The sequence below is a fragment of the Rhineura floridana genome, chromosome 3 (genome assembly GCF_030035675.1).
Source record: "Rhineura floridana isolate rRhiFlo1 chromosome 3, rRhiFlo1.hap2, whole genome shotgun sequence".
In the NCBI taxonomy this organism is placed as follows: Eukaryota; Metazoa; Chordata; class Lepidosauria; order Squamata; family Rhineuridae; genus Rhineura; species Rhineura floridana.
In genome coordinates this window covers 33837788-33865543 of record NC_084482.1, presented here as the reverse complement: position 1 = coordinate 33865543, position 27756 = coordinate 33837788, and positions in this window count along the sequence as shown.

The following is a 27756-nucleotide window of genomic DNA, read 5'->3' as shown; positions in this document are numbered from 1 at the left end:
CCAAAGGAGTTCTCATATTTCAGCAGGGAGCACATTCCACAGCACTGGTGCATCCATGAAAAACCCTGCCTCCATGTTACTACAAGCCCATAATCATTAGGCTATGGAAGAACTAACTGGGTTCCATTTGTTGATCTTAATGCCCTTACTGGGCAGTGGAGGGAAAGATGGTCCAGAGGTGTTTAAGGGCTTTATTACACAGCCACGAGAGTGGCTGTATACTATAGTCAGCATGGATTTTTCACATTCCGCAATGTTAAATGGAAAATACCCCCATGCCATTCTGATGCTTCCCATAAGCTCATTTCAAAACAAAACCTTACATTTACAGTCCTGAACTCAGAAACGCATGCTTAACAATCCTCTAAATTTTCATGGTGATACACAAAACTGTCAGAGAGAATCAAGAGGTCAGAGTGTAAAAAAAAGGGGGGGAAACACCAGACCCCTTTTGGACTTTTTTCTGTCAGAGTACTCATAATCTGTTGAAATTAATTAAAGATCAGCCATGTTCACAGAGTACCTGTAATCCTGTTACTGACCCTGCCCCATACTCTGACCATCATCTTCTGCAGTTTAAAAGGTAAAAAAAATGCCTAGCTGATTTTTAATTAATTTAAGAAATTTAACATTAAAGTGAATGATAAGGCTGGGCATGTTCAGTAAGAACCAACTATCAGTGTTCTAAACGCCAGACTCACAGATGCTTGGCCACACACACCACCAGACCTTTATTTCACTTTAGACAGTCGTTATTGTTGTTATGTGCCTTCAAGTCGATTACGACTTATGGCGACCCTATGAATCAGCGACCTCCAACAGCATCTGTCATGAACCACCCTGCTCAGATCTTGTAAGTTCAGGTCTGTGGCTTCCTTTATGGAATCAATCCATCTCTTGTTTGGCCTTCCTCTTTTTCTACTCCCTGCTGTTTTTCCCAGCATTATTGTCTTTTCTAGTGAATCATGTCTTCTCACGATGTGTCCAAACTATGATAACCTCAGTTTCATCATTTTAGCTTCTAGTGATAGTTCTGGTTTAATTTGTTCTAACACCCATTTATTTGTCTTTTTTGCAATCCATGCTATGTGCAAAGCTCTCTCCAGCACCACATTTCAAATGAGTTGATTTTTCTCTTATCCGCCTTTTTCACTGTCCAACTTTCACATCCATACATGTAGCTTGTGAAGGGTGCTGAGAAGAGACTCCTATTCCCCTGACAGAGCTCCAGTGGCCAGAGTAGTTTAACAGTCAGCCGGTCTGATTGAAACTCTGTGAGGAGAACACAGTGTCTCCTAGCAACTCTCAAAACCCTTCACTAACTACCCTACCCAGGATTATTTGGGAGAAGCCATGGCTGTCTAAAGTGAAATGAAGGTCTGGTGTGGATGTGGCCAGGGACAGCTTTGCTTTAAATTTGGGTGGGAGACTACAAGTGCCTGTTGTAGAATAAAAAGGTGAGGGGAAAGCTGAAGAACAATGATACGGTTCACAATGTTTTCCTTTTGGAAAGGAAAGGGGCTTCCCCTCTGCCCAGTGCCCACCCTCCCAATCTCCTACCCTCCCCCTTCCTCTCCCCTTCCGCTCCCCCAGGTCAGTGTTGGACTATGACCAGGGAGGCCAGGGTTCGAATCCCCACACAGCCATGAAGCTCACTGGGTGGCCTTGGGCCAGTCACTGCCTCTCGGCCTCAGAGGAAGGCAATGGTCAAACCATCTCTGAATACTGTTTACCATGAAAACCCTATTCATAGGGTCACCAGAAGTTGGGATCGACTTGAAGGCAGTCCATTTCCATTTTCAAACATGATTGCACAGAAATAGATCCCATTGAACTCAAAAAGTATAGAAATGATCAAACCCACCCTCCCTTCTCCTCCCTCCTATCCCCTCCCCCTTGCTCCTTCCTTTGCCCCCCTCCCCATCCCCATCCCATCCTTCCCCTCCCCCTCCTCTTCCCCATGGTCAGTTTTACCTATTTTAAGCATGATTGCACGGAAGTAAATACCATTGAACTCTATAAGCATGCAAATGATCAAACCTGCCCTCCCCTCCCCCTTCCTTTGCCTCCATCTAATATGCTCCTTCCCTTTCCCCCTCTCCCTCCTCCCCCCCCCCTGGTCAGTTTTCAATCTCTTTACCTCCCCCTTCCCTTGTTGAAGAATTGTTACCAAATTCTTCCAAGCTACACAGGAAGTGAATTGGACTGTGAGAGACCAACTCAAATAGTGTTTGCATTTTTACAAATTTGTAGTGCAGTACAATATCTCAGAGAGAAGGTCAGGTCTCCTGCTTCCCTGGTGCATTCGCTACAGCTGCCCAATTTCCCTGCTTTTTAAAGTTTGATAGAAATATCTGTGAGCTATAGGTACATTCTGAAACCCCAAGGGTTTTTTGCCTGTTAGTGAATATGAAAGTAGCACAATTTGGTTTGGCGGTTAATAGGCAATCAGTGCAGATTCTTAGTACTGGCATGATATACGTCCAATAAGGAGCACCACAACTCATCCAAGCTGCGGCATTGTGCTCCAGCATTAAAGGAAGCCCCACATATGTATATGTCAAAGTGGCCAACTTATCCCTGTCTAAGAAAGGGTGCAGTTGATGCACCAGACATAGCTGGTGACGTGCTTTTCACTATCGAGGCCACCTGGGCCTCCATGGACAAAGGCAGTTCCAAGAGCACTCCTAAACTACATCCCTATTTCTTCAAAGGGAGTGCAACCCTGTCTAGAACAGGCAAGCTCCCCAATTCTCAGATTGGAAACCACTCACCCACAGTGCCTCTGTCTTAGCAGGATTCAGCTTCAGTCTATTAGCCTTCATCCACACAACCACTGCATCCAAGCGCTGGTTCAGTTTGTGCATGGCCAACACTGACTCAGATTTAATAGAGAATTAGATCAGGATATTATAAACATACAGATGACACTGTGCCCCAAACCTCCTGATGACTGCTACCAATGACTCCATATAAATGTTAAATAGCATCGGAGACAAAGTAGTCCATGCTGCTAAGCTGCCAGGATGTAGATACAATGTAGCCCCCAATGCTATTTTATGAGACCAGTCATGCAGGTAAGAGCAGAACCATTATAAAACAGTGCTTTCAACTCCCAACCTACAGAGATGGTCAAGGGGGTACCATGATTAATATAAAAGGATGCTGAGAAGTCCAACATTAACAACAGGGTTACACTCCCTCTGCCTCTCCATCGAAGGAGGTCATCCTAGATGGGTGAGAATTTTGCTAAAACTGAACTTGGCACTGAACTTCCTGATGGTTTACACATTTGCTATCTTTACAGTCTGACCCTGAATGCTGCAAGCTTCCCCAACTTTTCCCAACACTGGGTTTTAGCTAATGTGAAACTGACCAGCCTGCATCTTTGCTTTGCTAACTTAACCAGCCTGCTTTTCACTTTTCTAACATGAAACTGACTTTATCAAAATGGTAAAATAGAAGATAGAGGAAAACAAACATGGAACAGAACCACCTGCCAGTTTGATGGAATGCTATCGAACTGGCACCAACAAGCATTTTTTTAGGGTGACCAATTCTGTACCAAAGCCAGGTCTGAACCCAGACTGAGATGGGTCCAGATAATCTGGTTCCTCCAAAACTGCCTGCAGCAAAATCACCATCACCCTCTCAAGCACCTTGCCCCCAAAAGGTGACTTTAGAGACTGGGTAATATTTGTCAAATATCTCAGGGTCCAGGCAGGGCTTTTTCAAGAATAATCATACTATGGCCTCTTTCAAGGTGGTAGGGACCACCACCTCATACGAGGATGTATATTAACCACCTCCTGGACCCGCCTGCTCAGCCCCTCTTTCCGAAGTTGCATGAAGAAGCCAGAATGGGCAAGCAGTAGGGCAAACAGCCAAAAGCACCCTGTTCATATCCTAAGGCCTCAATAACTGGACCTTGCATATTAAATGATAATGGGGACTGAGGGCAAGTGAAGGGAAGATGACTTTCCATGAGGTCTGGTGGCGGTGGTGGTATGGCCCTTTGAAGAATTCTGAAAGTCTTCTCTTCAAAATGTACACTGCCTAGAAGGTTTGCTGTTTTTGTTGGGGCTAGTTCTCATCACTGTCTTATGCTGCTTTTGTTACTGTATGTTTTATGGCAATCTTGTAATTTTATTTGTATGACAATGGAAGCTGCCTTGTGAGGGGAAATGGCCTCAAAAGGGGCCATAACATATTTTAAATAAATGCAATGTTCAGCATACTTTAGGGGAGCAAAGATAATTTAAAATAATATAAGCTTGTAATGTAGAGCAGGGGCCTCAGAGTAGCAGAGAGAAGACAAAAAAGTGAATGGCAACATTTTGCTGCTGGCACCAATGGAAGCCAGCTTCCTGGGATTAAGAGAAGCTGGGGAGGGAGTCATAGGGACCAGAGTGGGTTAACACTCCTCCTCCGGTCCATAGCCCCCCTCTTAGTGTGATCTCTGCACTATCAGACTGATGGTATGTGGGAAGCATCTGGTTCTTCAGGCTCAGGAGAAGGTGCTTTTGAGTCCAGGCTCTGGCCTACAGAGCCTGGTGGTCTGACAGGTTCCTCAGGTGTCCCTGTCCAACAGCCTTAGATGCAATGGTGTCTCTGTTTTTTGCAGTCAACTCTGAGTCCTGACCCTGACCCAGTTGCCCTTCTAGTACCCCTGCAGCCTTCAATTCTTCATCCAGATCACTGCTGGATAGAGAGGTCATGACACGTCTTTTGATTACTAATAAATTACAAGAATTAAAAATAATCCATTTAAGTTCCCCCCACCTTTCTGCCTCATGGTTTTTGAGATGATGAAACAGAAATTGCAATGCCCCATAAAACATTTTCTCCCATGACACCTAGCACACTGTTCACCTGTCCATGCCAGCCTGCAAGTAATCAGGTTCTGACCAAACCCAATATACCATCCATTCATGCTTTCCATTGCATTTAACAGGAGCAGAGACATAGCCCATTTTGGCTGCAGCTGTATGCACACAGACTTAGAAATAATAAGTCCCACTGATATGAAATGAGATATATAGTTTGGGAACCATAGTACATGCAGTGTTAATTTGACACAGCAGAGAATGAGTTAACCTGACTTAACATACAACCAGGAAAACAAAGTTCCTAATGTCCCTGTAGAGGCTAGATGCTCAGTTGGTGTTTGATACTTAAAATGCTAGCTTGTTCACCCCATGTAACTGGACACCATCCAAGTAGATAGTGCTAGGAACACGAAGGAGCGCTCAAGGTTAGAAAGTAGCTCAATGCAGAGACAATGGAGCTCACTGAAAACTGTTGCTAACAACCAATAAGGGAGGGGCTGTGTGTCAGGAGAACTTGAGAGTGTATATCAACTGTACCTTTTGTAATCACGCTTCAGACGGGTTTTCAGACGTGAGTCGGATACCTGGTCTCTCTTTTGCAAAAGAAATTAATAAAAGTGTTGTTTTATATCTTTGGTTTCCCATTTGGTGATTATTGGAGTTTCCTCCAGATGTAAAGAGCCTTTTGGCGTAACACCACCACACCAGCACCAAATGGGATTTACTGCCAAATAAAAACACACATTCCTTCCCTAAACAATGATAATATCTTATAATTTTCTGTATATTTCTTCTAATCAAGCAACAGCAGGCAACATGTCAGAAACAAGCCTTATGTCCATTGCTCAAAAGAAGTCAGGCAGGCCTCTAGCAAACCAACTTTCTGCTAGGCTTAAGCTGGAGTTTGTTTCCTATGCAAATGGTAATTGCTCCAGCCTTTAAAGACCAATTGTTGACAAGCTTTAGGCAAGGAAGAAAGCCATTAATATATTACTTTCCCTCTAAAGAACAATATATAGGTAATGGCCCATTGAGAGCATGAATAACACTGACATTGCCAGCAATACTGTACAATTTTAGCATTCCACCACCTTTTAAAATCAATCTGATCAATGTTCATTGCAGGCACAAAAGTGAAGAAAAATGGTTTACTAAAACCTAAGGAAAATGCAAGATCTCATTTTGTGCTTCTCTGTTCCGCCATTACAATGCTGTAATGTCACCAGAGTTATATATATTTTCCACTTCTCGCCTCTGTTTTAATGTTCATTTGTGATTCCACTCTGATGGTATCTGCTTCCATGAAGCAATGATGAATGAGTTATGAACACTGTTTTAACGCCACTCTGCACATCACGGCCAAAGAGACGGAGGAGATGCACTGCAAGGAAAGAATTGCCTGCCATAGAGAGGCAATGTAAAGAGGTTCCTGACAAGTGAAATATTGCACAACTGGGATTGTACCCAAATCAAAGGATCTGTACATAATGTATAGATGGGGAGGGGGAAAGACAAGGAGAAAAGGACAGTGTTCAGATACTATTTACAGAATACATGTAATATAATGCATAGAAAATGTCCTGAGGAAGAACCAGAGGGAGTCAAAATTATGTAGGAGAAAGCATATATTGTCTTTCAAGCCTCAAGGAGGAAATGAAGAAGACTATAAGGCTGTATTACACCCAGGCTACCATTGGCCAAAAAGCTGTCAGGTCAGCTCTCCTGAGACCAAAACAGAGTAACAAAAAATTCAGAAGACTTTTTTCTGAAAACAAATTCTTGTTTTCTTTTTCTCACACTCCTAGAAAAAGAAGAGACTTCATAAATTTTTCTCCATATAATTTATCCATTTTCTTGGACAACATTTCTTCCGCACAAGTCCAAGGATACTAGGTCCAGAGCAGAATTCACAATGGCAGCCAGGCAGTACAAGCAAAAAAAAAAAGAAAGACTGTGGAGAAATGCGGTATATATATCTGTTTGCTTTGTGTTTAGAACAAAAATATATATTCTGTGCCCTCTGTGACTGCCATGAGGCATTGTATTGTTACATTGTGTTACAAGTCTGCTTAGCACTGGTTGCCTGGTGACAGGTTCTGAGATGAGAGAGATACGATTGCTTGGAGATTTTATTAGATGGGGCCTGGATCAGGTAAATTCATCATGATTGGGCCAACTATTTTAAACTACAACTCCCATCAGCCTCAGCCAGCATGGCCACTGGATTGGGCTGATGGGAGTTGTAGTTCAAAAAAGTAACTTTTCCAAGCTCTGTGATTGGCCTGGGTGACAGCAGACTCTGATTGGCTGGAGGTTCCAGTCAGTTGGGAATTGTCGGTTGGGAGACTCAATTAGTGAGAGTCAAGTTGGGAGTTTATTAATACCCAATTTGTTGATAATACTTGTCTGGGAAAGATCAGGATAAGGCAGCCAGTGACTAAGTTGGTCTGAGAGGCTGCTCTGTGTAAAGCTCTTACCAGAGGAAGGTGACACAAGTTGGTTTTTATGGTTGGCTAAACTGTCAGAGTAGCCAGGGGGACAGCCGAAGGAGCTTTGGGGTACAGATGCAGATTGTACCCAGTAAGTGGACTGTGCTGTGGGAGTATTTGGCTGGAGTGATGTTGGCCTGAGGTAAAAGCCACTTAGAGGCTGCTATCAGCAACTCTTGCGTTCTTAGAAACTGTCAAAAAACGCCTTAAAGAACCAATATAAGTATCAGCATTATTAGAAATCTGTTATGTAAACAGTATCCCTTATAATAAACCAACAATCTTAGTTTAATGTTTAATCTGTCTCTAGTGTTGGTGTTCCTTTCACGCCTAAAGCCTATTATGCACACTACTAGGAGGGTGTTGAAAGTATTCTGAATGAATTGGTGGCAGCACAGAATTAAGTGAAGCACAGATACCTAATTGTGTTTTTATGCACAGCATGTGATTGTTCTAGGAAGCAGGTGTTACATCAGAGGTGGGGCTAAAAGCTTGGCCTCACTCCCAAGGCAACACAGCATTGTCTGACCCATGAGTAACACATTAATGGGCAGAAAAATGGCAAATGCAATTCAATATAAACAAGTGTAAAATTATGCATATTGGAGCAAAAAATCTGAATTTCACATATACGCTCATGGGGTCTGAACTGGCGGTGACCGACCAGGAGAGAGACCTCGGGGTTGTAGTGGACAGCACGATGAAAATGTCGACCCAGTGTGCGGCAGCTGTGAAAAAGGCAAATTCCATGCTAGCGATAATTAGGAAAGGTATTGAAAATAAAACAGCCGATATCATAATGCCGTTGTATAAATCTATGGTGCGGCCGCATTTGGAATACTGTGTACAGTTCTGGTCGCCTCATCTCAAAAAGGATATTCTAGAGTTGGAAAAGGTTCAGAAGAGGGCAACCAGAATGATCAAGGGGATGGAGCGACTCCCTTACGAGGAAAGGTTGCAGCATTTGGGGCTTTTTAGTTTAGAGAAAAGGCGGGTCAGAGGAGACATGATAGAAGTGTATAAAATTATGCATGGCATTGAGAAAGTGGATAGAGAAAAGTTCTTCTCCCTCTCTCATAATACTAGAACTCGTGGACATTCAAAGAAGCTGAATGTTGGAAGATTCAGGACAGACAAAAGGAAGCACTTCTTTACTCAGCGCATAGTTAAACTATGGAATTTGCTCCCACAAGATGCAGTAATGGCCACCAGCTTGGATGGCTTTAAAAGAAGATTAGACCAATTCATGGAGGACAGGACTATCAATGGCTACTAGCCATGATGGCTGTGCTCTGCCACCCTAGTCAGAGGCAGCATGCTTCTGAAAACCAGTTGCCGGAAGCCTCAGGAGGGGAGAGTGTTCTTGCACTCGGGTCCTGCTTGTGGGCTTCCCCCAGGCCCCTGGTTGGCCACTGTGAGAACAGGATGCTGGACTAGATGGGCCACTGGCCTGATCCAGCAGGCTCTTCTTATGTTCTTATGTTCTTAATAAGGTTCAGAGGAGTTCCCAAACTGTGAACTCCTAAGCCTGTTGAAAGTTCCTAAGCCCTTTGTTGTATATGTTTTGGCTACAAAAGGATCAGCACACAGAGATGTTTGTTATTATTCTATAGGATCAAAAATGAGCAGTCAAATCCAAGTAGTTCTCCCCACTTTGACAAAGAGGCTCAGACTTTAACTGAGGAGCAGAGATAAAATCCACAGATAACAAAAAAGATTATTTATTTCTATATGAAAAGAACAAGAATAAGCAATGCATTCCTTTTTTAAAAAAAATCACAGTAGGAAGCAGATTAAGGAAATCCTAACCCCATTTACTTGGGTAAGCCTCATTGAAGGTATTTATTTATTTATTTATTATTTAATTTGTATCCTGCCCTTCCTCCCAGCAGGAGCCCAGGGCAGCAAACAAAGCGCTAAAAACACTTTAATGGTATTTACATCTGGGTAGATATGGTTAGGATTGCAGTCTTAGTGCACATTAAGGATGGGTTCCATTGGCTGGTGCCAGTTTGAAAGCATTCCAGTGACCTAACAGGCCAGTATCAACTTGAGTTGGTTCTTTGTCCACTAGCTACTGCTTTTAATGATCTGGGTTTTTTTCCCCTCACAAAGAATATTGATATTAATATCAGTATTTTGAAAGAAATATTGATAAATGAAAAGAAATATTGATAAAAGTATCAGTATTTTAGAGGCAGATATTTTTTTAAAAGTCCATTTTTGAAAATAGCCATGAAAATTTGCTACATAAAAATCAAATCTGCAATGATAGAGAATACACAAATTAATCAAAGATTTGGTACCAAATCTGTATTGAGGGGAATTCCAGCACATCCCTAGTGCATATAGGCTGACTCTGGCAACTAACAACACAACAGAAAAAGAAAAACAAAGAGGCACCTGTTGGGACAGTGGCAATCATATGCCAATTTGTAAATAATTTTTATTGCAAAGCAATTTATGTATCTATTATGAGGAATGTGTGCAAGATAAAAAAAAACCTTTGTTACAGAAGCAGTAGATGGCATGGTGGGGCTGCATCACTCTCCTGATCTCCATCCGGCGGAGTTGCTGTAGCATGCCAGGATGGAGAGGAGGATCGACATGGTGGTGTCAAGGTTGTCATGGTGCAAACATGCCACCAAAAGCACAGGATTGGCTCCACCAGTAAATTGGCACCACACCATCCTTCCTGCCACTGCACCCCTACCCCTGTCCACCCTGGTATTCTGCAGTGACTCACTGGAGTTCATGGGAGTGGTGTAGCTCTGCCCACCATGCATGCTGTACTACAGAGAACTAAGGCAAAAAAGTAGTCACAGCAAGAGTCCATACTTCAGTGGAGATCAAGTGGATAGAAAAAATTGCTTGATAGTCCATTTTCAACAGATACCTCTAACTTCCCTAGCCATAAACAGCAGTCATATGGATAGAGATGGATGGATCAGGTTTTTTTGAGTCGATGCCAATTTCACATGGATTCAGTCATAAGTCTGTTCCACCGTTTCTGCATTAATTAAAATTTGTATTTAAATCTGTATGTTATCTCAATGTACACATTTCTAAATATATTTTATCCTAAAATATTAATTTTTATATATGTTGGTATGTTTTTTGAGCCAAGAACTATATCACAAAATTCAGGAACATACAAACTCCAAAGGATAATTATATTCCAATTTTTATATTATTCCAGGAGGTGTGAATTAGGTTTGTTGGATTAAAAATGAGGACTCAACAAAATTCTACTCCACCCCTACTTTGTGAATGTTACTGTTTTCTTACTAAAATAAATATCTTCACCCAAAGCAGTTACATGCAGACAAAATCTGTGAATGACAAAATCTGTGAATAGGTATGGCAGCTGCCGACTGGTGGCAATTTCAAAGCATTCCATTGACTGAACAGGCCAGTTTCTATTCCAGTTCATTCTTTGTCAGCTAGCCACTGCTGTTACTGATCCATTTTTCCTCACTAAAAATATTAATATTGATATTTTGAAAGGAAATATCAATAAAAGAAATATAATAATAAATAATAATAATAAATTTAATTTATGTGTTGCCTATCTGGCCAGTGGCCACTCTAGGCGACGTACATACAATAAATATGGCAGAATACAATATAAAAATACAGTGAAATATATAAATTATAAGAGCAAACAATACATAATAGGAGGCATTTAAAACAGAAGAATATTAAGCCTCCCCAGAAGTCCCGAAAGCCTGCTGAAAAAGCCAGGTCTTTAAGGCCTTGCGGAACATATTCAGGGAAGAGATGTGCCGAAGATCTTGTGGGAGGGAGTTCCAGAGGGTGGGGGCCGCCACTGAAAAGGCCTTCTCTCTAGTGCCCGCCAACCTAGCTGCTTTGGTTGGCGGGACTGAGAGAAGGCCTTGTGTGGCCGATCTTGTCAGGCGGCATGATTGGTGGCGTTGTAGGCACTCCTTTAGATAAACTGGGCCGAGACCGTGTAGGGATTTAAAGGTTAAAACCAACACCTTGAATTGGGCCCGGAAAACAACTGGAAGCCAGTGTAGATCGAACAACAGTGGCGTGATGTGGTCCCGGCGACGACTGTTTGTGAGTAATCGAAAATTATCATTCTTAACATAAATATTTTAGAGGCAGATTTTTAAATAAAAAAATCATGTTTGAAAACAACCACTGAAAATCGTTACATAAAATCGAATCCACAATGACAGAGAATAAGTGAATTGATTAAAAATTCAGTACCAAATCTGAATTGGGCAGAATTCTGGCATATCCCTATCTGTGAGTATATATAATTCCATGTCTGTGAATGTATTAAAGTATACTAGCATGCAAATGTATACAACAACCTTATGTTTTTAGCAGGGAAGTACATACCCCTTGTAAAAAAATAAAAATCTGTGAAATAAATACTGAAACTGTGGATGTTTAGCTCAGTAGTCAGGAATTTGTTTAGAACAAGCGAAAGGATAAATTTTCTAATACTAATTGTAAGAGATTTTGTCCTATTAGTGCATTCATGGAATGAGAACACATTTGCCACCTAATAAACTACAAATAAATTTGCTAAAAATAAGAAGTACATTTAGATATAAGTGATTTGCCATAATATAGCCTCTTGAAGTTAATTTTGCTTCCACTTTAGTTTAAGTTAATGTCTTTATTAAATGTTCATTTGTTTCTCTGTCTTCGAGAGGTAAATCTGAGGAAATATTTTACTGGAACATTGATGATTTGGCTGGTTTAAAGTTAATGCTTTTAATACTGTCTTTAAAAAATTGCATATATCCTGGCTGCAAAGTTGGAAGGTGATAATTTGAGCAACGTGCGGTGGTGGGGGCAGGGAGTGAACCTACCGCCTGGGATTATAATGCTTCCCAAAATCTCAGTGTCTAGTGGACGGTTGCCATATTTTTGCTCTTCCCATCATCCCCTGGGGCAGGAAGCATTTCCTCAGTTCTGACTGGCTTTGCGATGTCAAATAGCACTGCTTCTGTGTGATGCTGTGTCATCAAATAGCACTGAAGTAAAGCCAGCCAGAATGAGAGCAACATTTCCTGCCTTCACTCGAGGAAATCAAGGGAAGGAAAAAATGGTGGGGTGAATAGCCACATTTTTTGAAAATGCCACCACTGCCATGTCCTTCAGATAAGTGGTAGTGGTAGCAAAAAAAAGGTAACTGGGGGGGCATTCTGAGAAACCATTCACGCTTCCCCCGATCCCCTTAGTGAATGCCCATTGATTAACAGGATACACTTGCTTAAGTCAGCATGGGGGGGTATGTCTGGTACTCTCCTATGATCCTTATCTTACTCCACTTTCAAAGTTATGCAAGTTGGTGTATTTTCTTTTCAGTCTAGCCCAACATGGGTACCTGTTTAGTGCCATGCATTGTTGTGACAGTCCTGCTTACTCTATTGCTCCAAATGTATAAATATGAAAATGATGGGGGGGGGTTTCCACAGCATAATGCCAGTGGTGTGTACATCCTTTGTAAATCATCAGCCTAGATAAATAAGGCTAAATGCTAGAAGATGAACATTGTCTTATGTTTGCCCTTTGCTATCTTCCAGCAAATCCCCAAAGGTCAGCACAGAACAACTGAGATTTCATAGAATTCTATGCAGCTATCCCTGACATCAAATAAGACTTTATTTTTCAGATTTAATGCACATGCTGTAATACATGTGCTTTTCCTCTTTGCAGTGAGCGCATCTGGAAAACACACAGTCACTGGTTCCCATGATTCCATTTGCAATTACTACTGGAGTAACAAAATGCCTGTCTTTATGATGTGTGGAATATTACTGAATAATGAGCAAGTAAATAAAAGTGAGCAGATTAATAAATCAGCTTCTCAGTGGCTCACTTCACTGCCTTATTCTGCAGCTCACGCACTTGTTTATTCGCCTAGTCTCTCAACTCACTTTACTCACAAAATTTATTCATTTTACCACCAGGATGAGGAACCTGTGGCCCTCCAGATGTTGGACTCTTAACTCTCATTAGCCCAGACAGCATGGCCAGTGGTCAAGGATAATGAGAACTGTAACAGGTTCCCCATCCCCACTTTACCACAACCTCCAGCTCTGTGCTTAGGGTTTATTATGTGGTTATGTACCACACTAACAGTTTATAAGAGTATATTGACAGTTAGTGGCAGTCATTCATTATGTGGGAGGAAAACAAAGGGTGCCCTTGGAAACGTTATTCAGTTGGGCTAAACTTGCTTCTTTCATCTGGTGTCTATATTGAAGGATCAGGGGTTCATTCTCATGTGTGGTCCAGATTGCTGTTTATTTACTTTATCCATATAATTTAGGCGGAATCATCAAGGATCTGCATAGGCCAGCTCTCTCATCTGCATATACCCACCCTGGATTCTGTTTATAGGTATTCCACCGAATTATGATGGAATTCCATGAATTGGCTATTACTAGTATTATTAAATTATTATTATTATAGATAATTATGGTTTGTCCAACTAAAGAATCCTTTCATCAATAAGAAAAGTACCAGTCAGAAGAGCAAGTTGTGTGCATGAATAAGACCTGCAGTTGTGAAATGTGTAGTACCAGGGTATGCAAGCAGAATATATCCAAGACCAATCTAACTGTTCTTGACAGCTGTGACTGATTAAATGCTTAACACAACTGCATTCTTTTTAATCTCATTCACAATGGAAAGGATGTCACAAGCTTGCTTATAATTAACAATGAGGGAAGAGGTGTACCATCTCCAACTGTGTCCGGTCAAAAAGGTTTCTAAAACCATCCCTAGCACAGGCAATTTTGGTGAATTATCAGACCTTGCAGCTCACATAAATGACATAGCTGACAGCAGCAGAAAAGTGCCCTCCTGGGGATTGATGGAGTACTTGACAGCACAAATCTATGCCTTGATATTTCTAAATGGTGTTACACGGGTACAAATTCAAAAAGCAGTCCAATATATGCAAGGAAAATTATATTATGCATGACTTAAACTCTAAAACCCTTGTCACTGTAGAAGTTGGCTATGGAAAAATATCCAGCATATTCTACATTGGTTTATTTTGCTTATGGGTCTATAGGTCCTTTATTACTGCATAAGAGGGTTGCAAGATGCATCAGCTAAGGAAATAATGCTGTGGCCTTCCAGAGGTTGTTGGACTACAACTCTCATCATCCCCAGTCAGAATGACCAATGGTCTAGAGGAGCTGTAATCAAACAATATCCAAAGGACCACAGGTTCCCTACCCCGTGTTATATCCTGCTCCAAAACATCTTGGTGGAGACCAAAATGCCGGAGTAAACTTCAGAATTCAGAAGGGACTCTGCCATCCAGATAGATACACATATGTCCCCTAGTTTTCACAAGGACTCACACTGTCTGCTCTAAGGACTCTAATATGCTGTCATCTCCTTAGCATACTAGAGACGTCCAGATGCAAGAAGTGGCTGTAGCACATTTCAAGGGTATTTTGAACCATGTTATTCCACCTTTCATGTATTCCCAGAAATGGATCTGAATTTACCAGGAAGATGTGAATATTGAGTCCACTCAGGAAATGCTTTTGCCCCAGCTGGAAGCTATGATTCCACTCTGATTTCTAATTGGGGCATAAGACTCTGCTCCACCCCTAGGTTTCTCTCCTCGAGGCAACATGGCCTATATATACATGACATGAATATAAAGGAAAAAGCAAGTATTATTGTGGGTCAAACAAAACTGCTAAGAATTCATCTTGAAAAATGCAGCTGGTGTCTCAGCAGAAGTCACAGGAGGGCTCTCACAGGGACTTAAGAATCACAGGCAGTATGCAGTGTGCAGAAAGGCAAACCACATCTCTTGATGTATCCATGTCCCCCAATCTATCAGGGTCCTGTAACCCAAGATAGGTCTTCCCCTCATTCTTGTCACCAATATGTAGATGATACCCAGCTCTGTTTTTCCATAACACCTGAACTAGATGAAGTGGAGTTGGTGTTGTTGAACCAGTGCTTGGAGACAGTAATGGGTTGAATGAGGGCCAATAAACTTAACCTGAATCCCTACAAGGTGGAGGCACTGTTGGTAGATGTTTTTGTGCCCAGAAACTGGATGAACAGCCCGCTCTCCATTGAATCACACTCCCCCTGAAGCCTCATAGTCTGGGGATACTGGTGAATTCATTGTGGTCACTTAAGAGTGACTTTGGTGGCAAGGAGTGCCCAGCTCATACTGTAGAATCCCCATCCCCAGATTACTGTAATGTGCTTTACATTGGGCTTCCATTGAAGACAGTCCAGAAACTTCAGCTGGTGCAAAATGCAGCCATTAAGAGTGTGACAGATATATCTCCATGAAGTCACATAACACCCATCTTGTGGGAGCTGCACTAGGTGCCTATATGTAACCGGGCCTGATTCAAGCTTTCATTGTTGACATATAAAGCCCTGAATTACCTGGGCCACAACTATCTGTTGGAGTGCCTGTCTTTATATCAACCAACCTGGTCCCTGAGGTTGGCAAGGGTGGCTCTTTTTGTTGTCCCACCACTGAGTGCCGCTCCCTGTACAGCAAAGCGAGATTGGACCTCCTCTGTAGCGGTGCTCTTGTGGATTCTCTGTCCCTGGGGAAATGGGTGAATTCCATCATCAGGTTAAAACATAACTGTTCTCTGTAAGCATAGTTATGCTGTCCAAGGTCCAAGGTCTGAGTTGCTGTCATTTTTGTGTGATGATTTATAATTGTTTAAATTGTAATTATAGCCTTGCTGCATGGTTTGTGTGTGTGTGTGTAATATGTTGTTGAAACCACCCTGTGATTGCTATGTAATGAAGGATGATTTAAAAGTTTTGTAAATGAATTAGAACTCTGCTAACAGCTTCTGGAGTCTCAGCTCAACCAATTTGTCCCTCTGGAGAGACAGGGAATCAGGAGCTAGCTACTAGGCAACTACAGTGTTTGCTCTTCCCCTAGACCGAAAGCAGGAGGATAATAAAGGCTAAATTAAATTATATGTTGCAGCCATCACACAGCAGTTGCCATGTAAACTGGCCAAGGCAGGGCTGGATTAACCATTAGGCTAATAAAGCTGGAACCTTCGGCCCTTATAATCTTTAGCCCTCAGATTCCAGCTCACCCATGAAGTTTACTGGATGAATTTGGACCAGTCACTCTCTCTTAGTTTTATCTTCCTTAAAGGGTTGTTCTTCTTGTGAGGATGGGTGGTGGAGGGCAATCTATATATGTATGCTAAGGATGAGGAATCTTTGGAACTCTGTATGCTGCTAAACTACAACTCCCATCAGCCCCAGCAAGCATAGCCAATGATGATGGGAGTTGTAGTTCAGCAACATCTGGAGGGTCAAAGGTTCCCCACCCCTGATATATGCCATCTTGAAACCCTTGGAGGAATGACATCAGACATGACTTGGCCACAGCCAAAACCAAGAAAAGAAAAAGTTTGAGGAAATGGGTGTAGTGAGTTCTTACAATTTGAATATATTTCTTAATTTTAGAAAATGTGCCGACTTTCTTATTTTGGTTTTATTTTATTTTATTTACAATATGGAATACATATCAGTCAAGCCTTTTTCTCCAGATCAGTATCCAGATCAGACTCAAACTCCACTCAGACATCCCTGCCAGATTTAGTCTTCAATATTGTCTGAATTCCCAGTAGGAAACCTGTTTGAGGCAACAAAAAAAAACCCACCAACAACAAGTACAGCTAAGAACATAAGAACATAAGAAGAGCCTGCTGGATCAGGCCAGTGGCCCATCTAGTCCAGCATCCTGTTCTCACAGTGGCCAACCAGGTGCCTGGGGGAAACCCGCAAGCAGGACCCGAGTGCAAGAACACTCTCCCCTCCTGAGGCTTCCGGCAACTGGTTTTCAGAAGTATGCTGCCTCTGACTAGGGTGGCACAGCACAGCCATCACGGCTAGTAGCCATTGATAGCCCTGTCCTCCATGAACTTGTCTAATCTTCTTTTAAAGCCATCCAAGCTGGTGGCCATTACCGCATCTTGTGGGAGCAAATTCCATAGTTTAACTATGCGCTGAGTAAAGAAGTACTTCCTTTTGTCTGTCCTGAATCTTCCAACATTCAGCTTCTTTGAATGTCCACGAGTTCTAGTATTATGAGAGAGGGAGAAGAACTTTTCTCTATCCACTTTCTCAATGCCATGCATAATTTTATACACTTCTATCATGTCTCCTCTGACCCGCCTTTTCTCTAAACTAAAAAGCCCCAAATGCTGCAACCTTTCCTCATAAGGGAGTCGCTCCATCCCCTTGATCATTCTGGTTGCCCTCTTCTGAACCTTTTCCAACTCTATAATATCCTTTTTGAGATGAGGCGACCAGAACTGTACACAGTATTCCAAATGCGGCTGCACCATAGATTTATACAATGGCATTATGATATCGGCTGTTTTATTTTCAATACCTTTCCTAATTATCGCTAGCATGGAATTTGCCTTTTTCACAGCTGCCGCACACTGGGTCGACATTTTCATTGTGCTGTCCACTACAACCCCGAGGTCTCTCTCCTGGTCGGTCACCGCCAGTTCAGACCCCATGAGCGTATATGTGAAATTCAGATTTTTTGCTCCAATATGCATAATTTTACACTTGTTTATATTGAATTGCATTTGCCATTTTTCCGCCCATTCACTCAGTTTGGAGAGGTCTTTTTGGAGCTCTTCGCAATCCCTTTTTGTTTTAACAACCCTGAACAATTTAGTGTCGTCAGCAAACTTGGCCACTTCACTGCTCACTCCTAATTCTAGGTCATTAATGAACAAGTTGAAAAGTACAGGTCCCAATACCGATCCTTGAGGGACTCCACTTTCTACAGCCCTCCATTGGGAGAACTGTCCGTTGATTCCTACTCTCTGCTTTCTGCTTCTTAACCAATTCCTTATCCACAAGAGGACCTTCCAAGAATTAAAACTGCTTCACAGTATATGTGGGACTTCTTAGTTCACACTTAGTTCAAACTGATCTATTCTGATTAATACCCTAAAATGTATAAAAACTAAGATGTGTTAATGCATATTTCAGGTTGTTTTTAAAATAATAAAAAGCTTATATTCTTTTTTAGCCCAACAAATAATACTTACTGCTTATTCTGATGTAATGCCAAGCTATAGTTTAGCTTTGCATATACACATCTGCATGAGCCCCAGGAGTGTGTGTCCAGCAATTGGAAAGTCCCACTTCCATTTTTAAATCAGCCACAGTTCCTTCTTATGTCTGGAAGACTCTGGCCAGTCTATAAACTATAGCTAGTTCAAACAAGTCAGGGTCAAGTCATGATTACACAGCCACGAGAGTGGCTATATATTATAGCCAGCATGGATATTTCATATTCCACCATGTTAAATTGAAAATACCCCCATGCCATTCTGATGCTTCCCATAAGCTCATTTCAAAACAAAACCTTACAAAACTTATAGTCCTGAACTCAGAAACACTTGTTTAACAAACTTCTAAGTTTTCATGACAATACACACAACAGTCAGAGAGAATCGAGAGTTCAAAGTGCAAAGAGAGAGAGAGAGAAAACCAGACCCCCATTGGACTTTTTTCTGTCAGAGTTCTCATAATTTGTTGAAATTAATTAAAAATCAGCCATATTCACAAAGTACCTGTAATCCTATTACTGACCTTGCCCCATACTCTGACCTTCATCTTCTGCAGTTTAAAAGGTTAAAAAATGCATGGCTGATTTTTAATTAATTTAAATTTAAGTCTATGATAGTGCAGGTATGCTCAGTAAGAAACAACTGTCAGTGTTCTAAAAGCCAGACTAACAACTGTTTGGCTTGGCTAATCAGGGAGCCACACCCACGCCAGACATTTTTTCCACTTTAAATAGTCATGGCTTCCCCCAAAGAATCCTGGGAAGTGTAGTTTGTAAAAGGGGCTGAGAGTTGTTAGTAGACTCCTAGTCCCCTAACAGAGCTCCAGTGGCCAGGGTGGTTTAACAATCAGCCCCACTTCTGATGATTGTATCTCTGTGAGGGGAATAGAGCGTCTCCTAACAACTCTCAGCACTCTTCACAAACTGCACTTCTCAGGATTCTTGGGAGAAGCCATGACTTTAAAGTGAAATAAATGTCTGGGGTGAATGTGGCCAGGGATAGCTTTGGTTTAAATCTGGATGGGAGGCTAACTGTCTGCTATAGAATAAAAAGGTGAGGGAACCCCCCCCCAAATGATGATACTGTTAACAATATTTTCCTTTTGGAAAGGAAAGGGACTTTATCTCTGCCCAGTGTCCACCCACCCAATCTTCTCCCCTCCCTCCCCTTCCTTCCTATCCCTACCATATGCTCAGAGGCACGTTACCACATTCTTCCAAGCTACATAGGAAGTGGATTGGACTGTGAAAGACCAACCCAAACTGTGTTTGCATTTTGACCAATTTGTAGGGCAGTACAATATCTCAGAGAGGAGGTAAGGTCTCCTGCTCCCTTTGTGCATTCACTATAGCTGCCCAATTTCCCCCTTTTTGTCTTTTGATAGAAATATCTGCTGGCTATAGGTATGTACTTAAACCACAAAGGTTTTTTTTTTTTTTTGCCTATTAGTGAATTTATTAGTTTAAACCACAGGTGGAAAACCTGTGGTCCTCCAGAAGTCGCAAGACTACAACTCCCATCATCCATGCCATTGGCCATGGTAGCTGGTGCTGATAGAGTCCAACAATATGTGGAAGTTATAGGTTTCCAACTTCTGGTTTAAACTAACATAGCTTCAGCTATGGGGCGGTATATAAATACAATAAATAAATAAATAAATAAATAACTAGAATTCCGTGGGTTCAGATGTAATGAGGAACTATGGTTCGTTTAAAAGCAAATAGGGATGCTTCCAATCTCCTCCTTAGACTCCAGAGGAGGAGAGGAGAAGGGGAAAACTCACAAACCCAAGATTCATGCCAGCTGCGTATACTAAACCACTGTCAGAGGTAGTAAGTCTCTGAAAGCCACTTGTTAGGAATCACATGGGGAAAGTGCTGTTGTGCTTTGGTCTTGCTTGCCATATGCATTTGGCTGGCCACTGCGAGAACAGCATGCTAGACTTGATGGGCCATTGATCTGATCCAGCAGGGTTCTTCTCATGTTCTCATCCAGTTCTCTCTACAGCCTTTATATAGCACATTTCAAGACTTCAATGCATTCATGTATGTAATGACTTAGAGCAGCCCAATAAGAGAAGCCACTATTATTACTCCATATTGCAGATGTTGAGGACACAATGAGTTAGCTTGTGACTAAGATGAGATTTCAACCGAGAACTCCTGCACTCAGGGAACAGATGTTTAGCCATTGGGATCTACCAGTAGATCTCCAGGTGATTTGTAGTAGATTACCATGGGTTTTTGAATCCTGGTTATTTAATGATGACAGCAACAACAAACTATCTTCCCTCTCCCCAAATTAGGCTGCTTGGAATCCCTGATCTGTAGTAACGCAGATGCAGATTTATATATTCTTTTTATGTAGGAAATCCTAGTACAGTAGGGCCCCACTTTACAGCATTCCACTTTAAGGCGTTCCGCTGATGCGGCGCCTTTCGTTTTCAATTTTAAAGTTTTTTTCCCCCTTTTGTAACTTTTGCGCCATTTTTGCATCATTTTCGCGCGACGCGGCCCATTAAAGTCAATGGGGTTCCGCTTTACGGCATTTTCCACTTTACGGTGGGGGTCCGGAACGGAACCTGCCATATAAGTGAGGCCCTACTGTATATGGATCATGGGGGTACACTAAGTAACTGGCTCTACCCCCTGAGCCATCATTATGCATCTGGCTCCAATTGGTGGACCTCGGGGTTCAAGAGAAAGGCTAAGATCCTACACACCTGAAGTCTGTCCATGGCTGCATTCATCAGCTGAATCATCTTGCCAGCAGTATTCCTAATGAACTATATGGAACAATGGAAGAAATATATTTGCCGTGTATTTCAGAGACATGAGCATCATTGGCACAACCACTCTTCATGCCCTTTTGCTAACATACAGCCATCACTGCTGTGAGCATTATTAGGGTACTGTTTTCCTGGCATAAAAAACTACTCCAAGATAATAGAGCCAACACTTTTGTTTAATTCTGTTACTACAAACTGCATATAACTACGCATAAGCTAAAAATATTGAGTATATGCACCCCAGTTAAACCATTGCAATACTGTTAGCAATTTTTTAAAAAAACTGCAGATCACCCATTTTTTATAATAATTAAAGGATGCTTGCTTTAGACTGAAAAACAGGAGGGTTTTTTCCCTTTTAACTATCTGACCCACTTCTGCTAATACTAAGCATGCTGATAATTATTTTAAGGAAAAGAATGAAAAATAATCAGAGGAAAACTACTGTATGTGTCTACTATTATGTGCAGCACAGAATAAATAAACTAACTGTGTGTCTTGTGTTATTAATATTACTAGGGTGCTGCTAACCCTGATGTCCTGGCCGAGTCCCAGTTCTGGTAATTATATTTTGCAACTAGAATTCCTTGTGCATTTAGAGGCAGGACCTCTAGCTCCAAGGAAACTCAATATGACAGAAGAGCCATACCACTTACCTGCAAAAGAACTGCTATGCATTTGCAGGCACAGCTGATTTCAGTACAAGGCAGTGACATCATATATGTAAGTGAAAAAAATGGTGAGATATATAAGGAGATACCCGATACCAGGGGTAAGGGACCTGTGGCTGTTGCTGAGCTCCAACTCCTATAATCCCTTACCACTGGCCATTTTATGGAGAGGGAAGCAATATACATTTAGGTTAATTGATTGATTAATTCTATCCCTTACCCTGAGGCCCAGTTTACCCTTTCAACAAAATCAAGTGCTAAAGCTTTTCCTGAACTATATCATCTCAGGTACAGTTGGGGTGTTGTATATTTGAATTTTTCAAATCTAAATAATGAAAAATTGCATGCCATAGAACAGGCTAGGCTGAAACCTTCTCCCTGACATGCTAGATTTCCATCATTTTTCCTTGTGAGTGAGCATTGAAAAACTATTCCCTGCAACCATTTCATGAATGTCCTACTTTCTTCCACGATGGAACTCAAGACAGCATACACAAGTTTCCTATTCTAGTGGACCCTCTCATCCATGCATTGACCATACACAAACCTGCATCACATACCTTCAGACCAGAGATGAGGATGAGGAACCTGTGGCCTTCTAAGTGTTGTTGAACTCCAGCATGGTCCATGATAACGGCAGTAGCTGATGACATGGTGCAGTGGAGACACTTACCTTACCTCCCAGCAGGTGAATCACTGCTGCTTACCAGGAGACAAATGAGGAGGGGTGAAGCAGCAGGAAGGGCAGCACAAACCCATCAGCAGAAATGCCAGATTGTCTCCAGTAGTGCATTTGTATTGTGCCAAACTCTCTCCCAACAGCCAGCAGTAGCTCACCTACTGGGAGGTCAGCTAAGTCATCTGCTGCTGGACAATGGGAGCTGTAGCCCAACATCAGGAGGATCACAGGTTCCCCATCCCTGCTTTAGATCATTTGACTCTACTGAATATAAATAATAAAAATGGGTCTTTAAAAACAAAAGCCCTTGAACACAAACACCCAGGGGCTTACATACTGGATTCTGAAACTTTTTCCAGCCCTGAAAATGATGAATAGCATTGGAAAATGAGAAGAGGGCAACGTTGCCATTTGTGTACATTATTATAGATATGTCCAATCATATAATTTTACTGTTAACTATAGATCATTCTCTGCTCTGTCCATCACAAGCAGGATGAAGACACAAGTGTCTAAAACATTATCAGTGCCTTTACTGTTTTCTTCTTCTTTTAAAAAAGCAGGAGGAGCAATCCTCAAAAGTAAAGAACATACAATAAGAGCCCATACATCAGTTACAGCCACGACAGATACAGAAGAAGTGTCTCCCTTAACAACTTTGGTGGTGCTTGTATTCAGCCCCACACAATTATTTATCTTTTCTGCTTACCTGGAGCATTGTCCAAAAAGAGAGAGAGAGCACACAGTAGCAAAGGTAATAATCCTGGAACAAAACACACACCAAAAGCAAATAAACAGCAGCAAGCTTTTCAGTAGGATCCTGTATCAAACAGAGAAGGGTGCTTTCTTAAAAAATTAAAAGGAGTAGCAAAAGTAAATCCAGGAGAATGAATGAAAGTCCATACATCATCACCTTTTTATATATTCTGCTTTAGTGTCCCTTTAGACACAACTTGATTTATGGTTTCTCAGCTAACCTTAGGAGCTGCTGGGGCTCAGAGTCCCAGAGTTTACATATACCACCTGACAGCATGCTGCTGTATCTGCCAAGGCAGCTCAGTATCCTAAGGCTGTGCACTGAGCCTGTCCACTCAGGCTGGCCGTTGGATACTTTTGGACAGGAAGGACTATATTCTGGAAAACAGAAACAGAATTCAAAGTGATCTTGATCAGCATTGGGCTGCAATACAGTGAAATTTAACAAGGATAAATGCAAAGATTTACACCTAGTAAAAAGAAACCAAATGCACAGTTATAAGATGGGGGATACTTAGCCAGCAATACTCCGCGTGAGAAGGATCTTAGAATTGTTGAGCCAACTGTGCAATGTGACTGCAGAAAAGGCAAATGCCATTTTAGGCTGCATTAACAGAAGTGTGGTTTCCAAAGTTGCCCTGGGCTCTTCACTCCTCCTCCATCCAGAGAGTGTGTTAACTGTATAAAGGGCCATGTAAAGGTCAAGTTAACAGAATGAATGCAGGAAGTGAATGATTGACATAATTTTTGTTTCACAGGAAAAAAGGATGTTAAGAATACAGTGAACAAGGGGATACCAAAAGGTGTAACACAAGCAAAGGCACATATACTGTACGTAAGAAGTTAAATACTAGTGTGGTGTTTGATTTATTTAAAAAGTGTAAGTGGGCTAAAAGCAGAAGAAACAGGGCACCCTTTTTATTTCTTTGTACTTTGTCCCATAACATTGTACTTGCAGGCATGTGTTATATATTAGTGCAGGGACAGGGGACCATTTTATTTTAGCCCAAGGGCCATATTCCCTCCTGGACAACCTTCCAGGAACCCCTTATCAGTGGCGGTTAGAGCCAGATGCAAAAGTGGGCAGGGCAATGGATGTGACTCTTACCTTTCCATAGCAAGTGATATTCCAGCCATGCCAAGGTTTCTACACACAGACATACCCCTCTCCATCTTGGTAAGCAAGAGGCACTGAAGGAGGGTGTGGCCTGTTAGAAGGTGTGGTCTGGGGAGGGTCCCAAGGGCCAATCAGAGTGCCTGGAGGGCTACATTTGGCCCCTGGACCTGAGGTTCCTCACCACTGTATTAGTTGTGGAAAAGAAAAGCCCAGGCTTTCATAATCAAGAACTTATTCAGTACCTCTGGTTTTCCCCATTTAAGTGAAAAGCTATAGGCTGTTAATGGTAACAGTTCCAACATTTATCATGTTACTTCATGTTGCCATAGACAACAGAGTAACAGATAGTAAAGACAATGTTAACGTTACTCATGATCTTTTAGTCTTATTCTTTACTAATGATGCTCTTACTACAATAGTGTGGCCTCCAACATCTAACATGAAAACAAAGGTAATGCTTTATGTTAAGTCAAGGTCTCATATTAAGACAGTCAGGAAACAAAGTAAATTCATTGTTTCCATCACGTTTAGTAGTCTAAAAATATTTTGAAATACCAGGTGTAACAATAAGCATTTCACTAATAACTAGAAAGTGTTATTTTAAATGTAGATTCCATACATCTGATTTCACCCCCAATGGTAGACATTTCCAGATTTTAAACTCTATTGCAAACAAGCAGAGACTGGTATCAAATTAAGACAGCCTATACAAATCATTTATTTTTCATTACATTTCTATCCCATCTTTCCTACAAGGAGCTCAAAGCAGCGTTCGTGGTCCACTCCCCATCCATGATGTCCTCACAACAGCCCTATTGAGGGTTAAATATTTATTTATTTACCACCTTTCCTACCAGCAGCTCAAGGTGGTGCACATTGTTCTCTCCTCCCCATTTTATCCTCATAACAACCCTGTGAGGTAAGTCAGGCTGAGAGACAGTGACTGGCCCAAGGTCACCCTTGGCTAAGTGGAGATTTGAGCCCTGGTATCCCAGGTCATAATTCAACACACTAACCACTATACCACAGTGGCTCTCTATGCTGAGAGTTAATGGTCATTTCCACACTATACATTTAAAGCACACTTAAAGCCCATGGTTTCCAACAAAGAATCCTGGGGATGGTGGTTTGTTAAGGGTGCTGAGAATTGTAGACGTAAACTAAAGTTCTCAGGATTCTTTGGGGGCAGTCATGTGCTTTAAAAATATGGTGTGGATGTGACCAGTTACTGGCCCAGGGCAATCCAGTGAGCTTCATGTCTGAGCAGGGATTTGAATCCAGGTCTCCTAATTCCAAGTGACATTCTATCCGCTATGCCACATTTTTGCATTTATTTATTTTAAAATATTTATATGCAGCTTTTCCAAGTGACACTCTTCCAAGGGGGCTTACATATTAAAAAATCAAAAACACAATATCAACAACAAACAATAAAACGTAGTTTCAAAGAACTAATAAAATTCATAACCAGGAATCATAACACCATATTAATAATAAAAAGTCATTCCATAGAACCAGGACTTTACAGAGAAACTGTCTCCCACCTAAGAGAGTGTTGCCTATATAAAGAGCAGTGAAATAAATCAGTCTTCTGGAATAAGAAGTCTTAATGTCTAAGGATACAATCCTAAACACATTTTGTAGAGAGTTGGTCCCGTGAGGGATGTACACTGCAGTCTTAAGCATTCAGAAGTAAGTCAGCAGGACACTAGCCAACTAAGAGAACAAAACAATTTCTGCACTTTAAGATTTCACATATAATTTGGCAGGATTAAGGATGCAATCTTACATCCACCTTCCCATGCAGTGCAGTGCAATCCTATGCATGTCTTCTAAATCCTACTTGTTGACTCCCATCAATCCCAGCCAGCACAGCTAATAGTCAGGTATGATGGTCCAACAATATCTGGAGAGCTGTAGGTTCCCTGGTCCTGCCCTACTGTGTTCAGTGTGGCTTGCTCCTAGTTAAGTGTGCACAGAAGTGCAGATTTAAAACATTTGAAACTTTCCTTACAATGGCAGGGATTAGCCAGCTGGAAGATTATGTGATCTATTACAATAGCCAAAGACAACTTGACTCCAGTTGTCTAACTCTCATTATCAAGTGCATCTTTATAATATTTTCCACTGACGAAAATAGCACTTCAATAGTATTAACCTATTTCTGTACAGAGAGGAACAGATCTATTGCATCTGTACTTACAGTGTGCAATGCATGTCTTCTGGGAGAGCCTGTTCAATTGCTGATAACATGGCCTGCAATGAATCATTGTCCCAGGGATGCGACTAAACTGTTTAAAGAGAGGTCAGAGGTCAGACTGTCACACTGTTTCTCCAACAGAGATAGAAGTCACATATGATTTTTTGTCTCTCTCTTCCAGTGCAACACTTGACCTCTGAAGAGCCTCCTCACCTTTTTTGTTTCTACCATATCTTCATTGTAGGTAACCATTACATTAGCCTTCTGTGTCCTGCGGCGTTCTAGAAAGAACTTAAGAGCACAAGACCTTGAGACCTGGGGTGTATCAAGCATGCAAGAACAACAGAGTTGTTGTTGCTGGGTTCCCTGACTTGCAAAGACATGGGTGTGCTATTTCATTACTAATGTCTTGCATACATGATGTAATGCTGTGAGTTAGGAAGAAGAGCCATAGTAGTTCAGTGATAGAGCGTCTGCCTTGCATATGGAAGGTTCCACATTCAGTCCTTGGCATCTCCAGGTAAAGTTGGAAAGGGTTCCTGCCTGAAACCCTGGAAAGCCACTGCCAATCACTATAAGCAACACTGAACAAGAGGCACCAATGGTCTGGCTTGGTGTAAGGCAGTTTCTTATGTTCCTATGAACACATTTGCCACTGCAGTATATATTTTTTTTATTTAGAAAAATGTATAAACTGCTTAATCAAGCTATCCCAGTCCAGGAAAGGTCATAGCTGTCATAATAGCCGAAGCTGGTAAAAGGTACACCTAGCCACCAAGGCTATCTGGGCTTCCAATGACAAAGCTGGATTCAGCAGCACCCCCAGGCTGTATTCTTGCTCCTTCATAAGGAGTGTAACTCTGTCCAGGGCAGGTAAATGGCTAATTTCTCACCCACAGAGCCTCTGTCTTTCCAGGATTCAAGCTCAGTTTATTTCCATTCATCCAGCCGCCCATGGTATCCAGACACTGGTCCAGAGCCTGCACAGCCTCTTCTGATGCAGATGCTATGGAGAAATAGAGCTGAATATCGACAGCATACCGATGGCACCTTGACTCAAATATCCTAATAATCTCTCCCAATAGCTTCACATAGATATTAAATAGCATTGGAGAT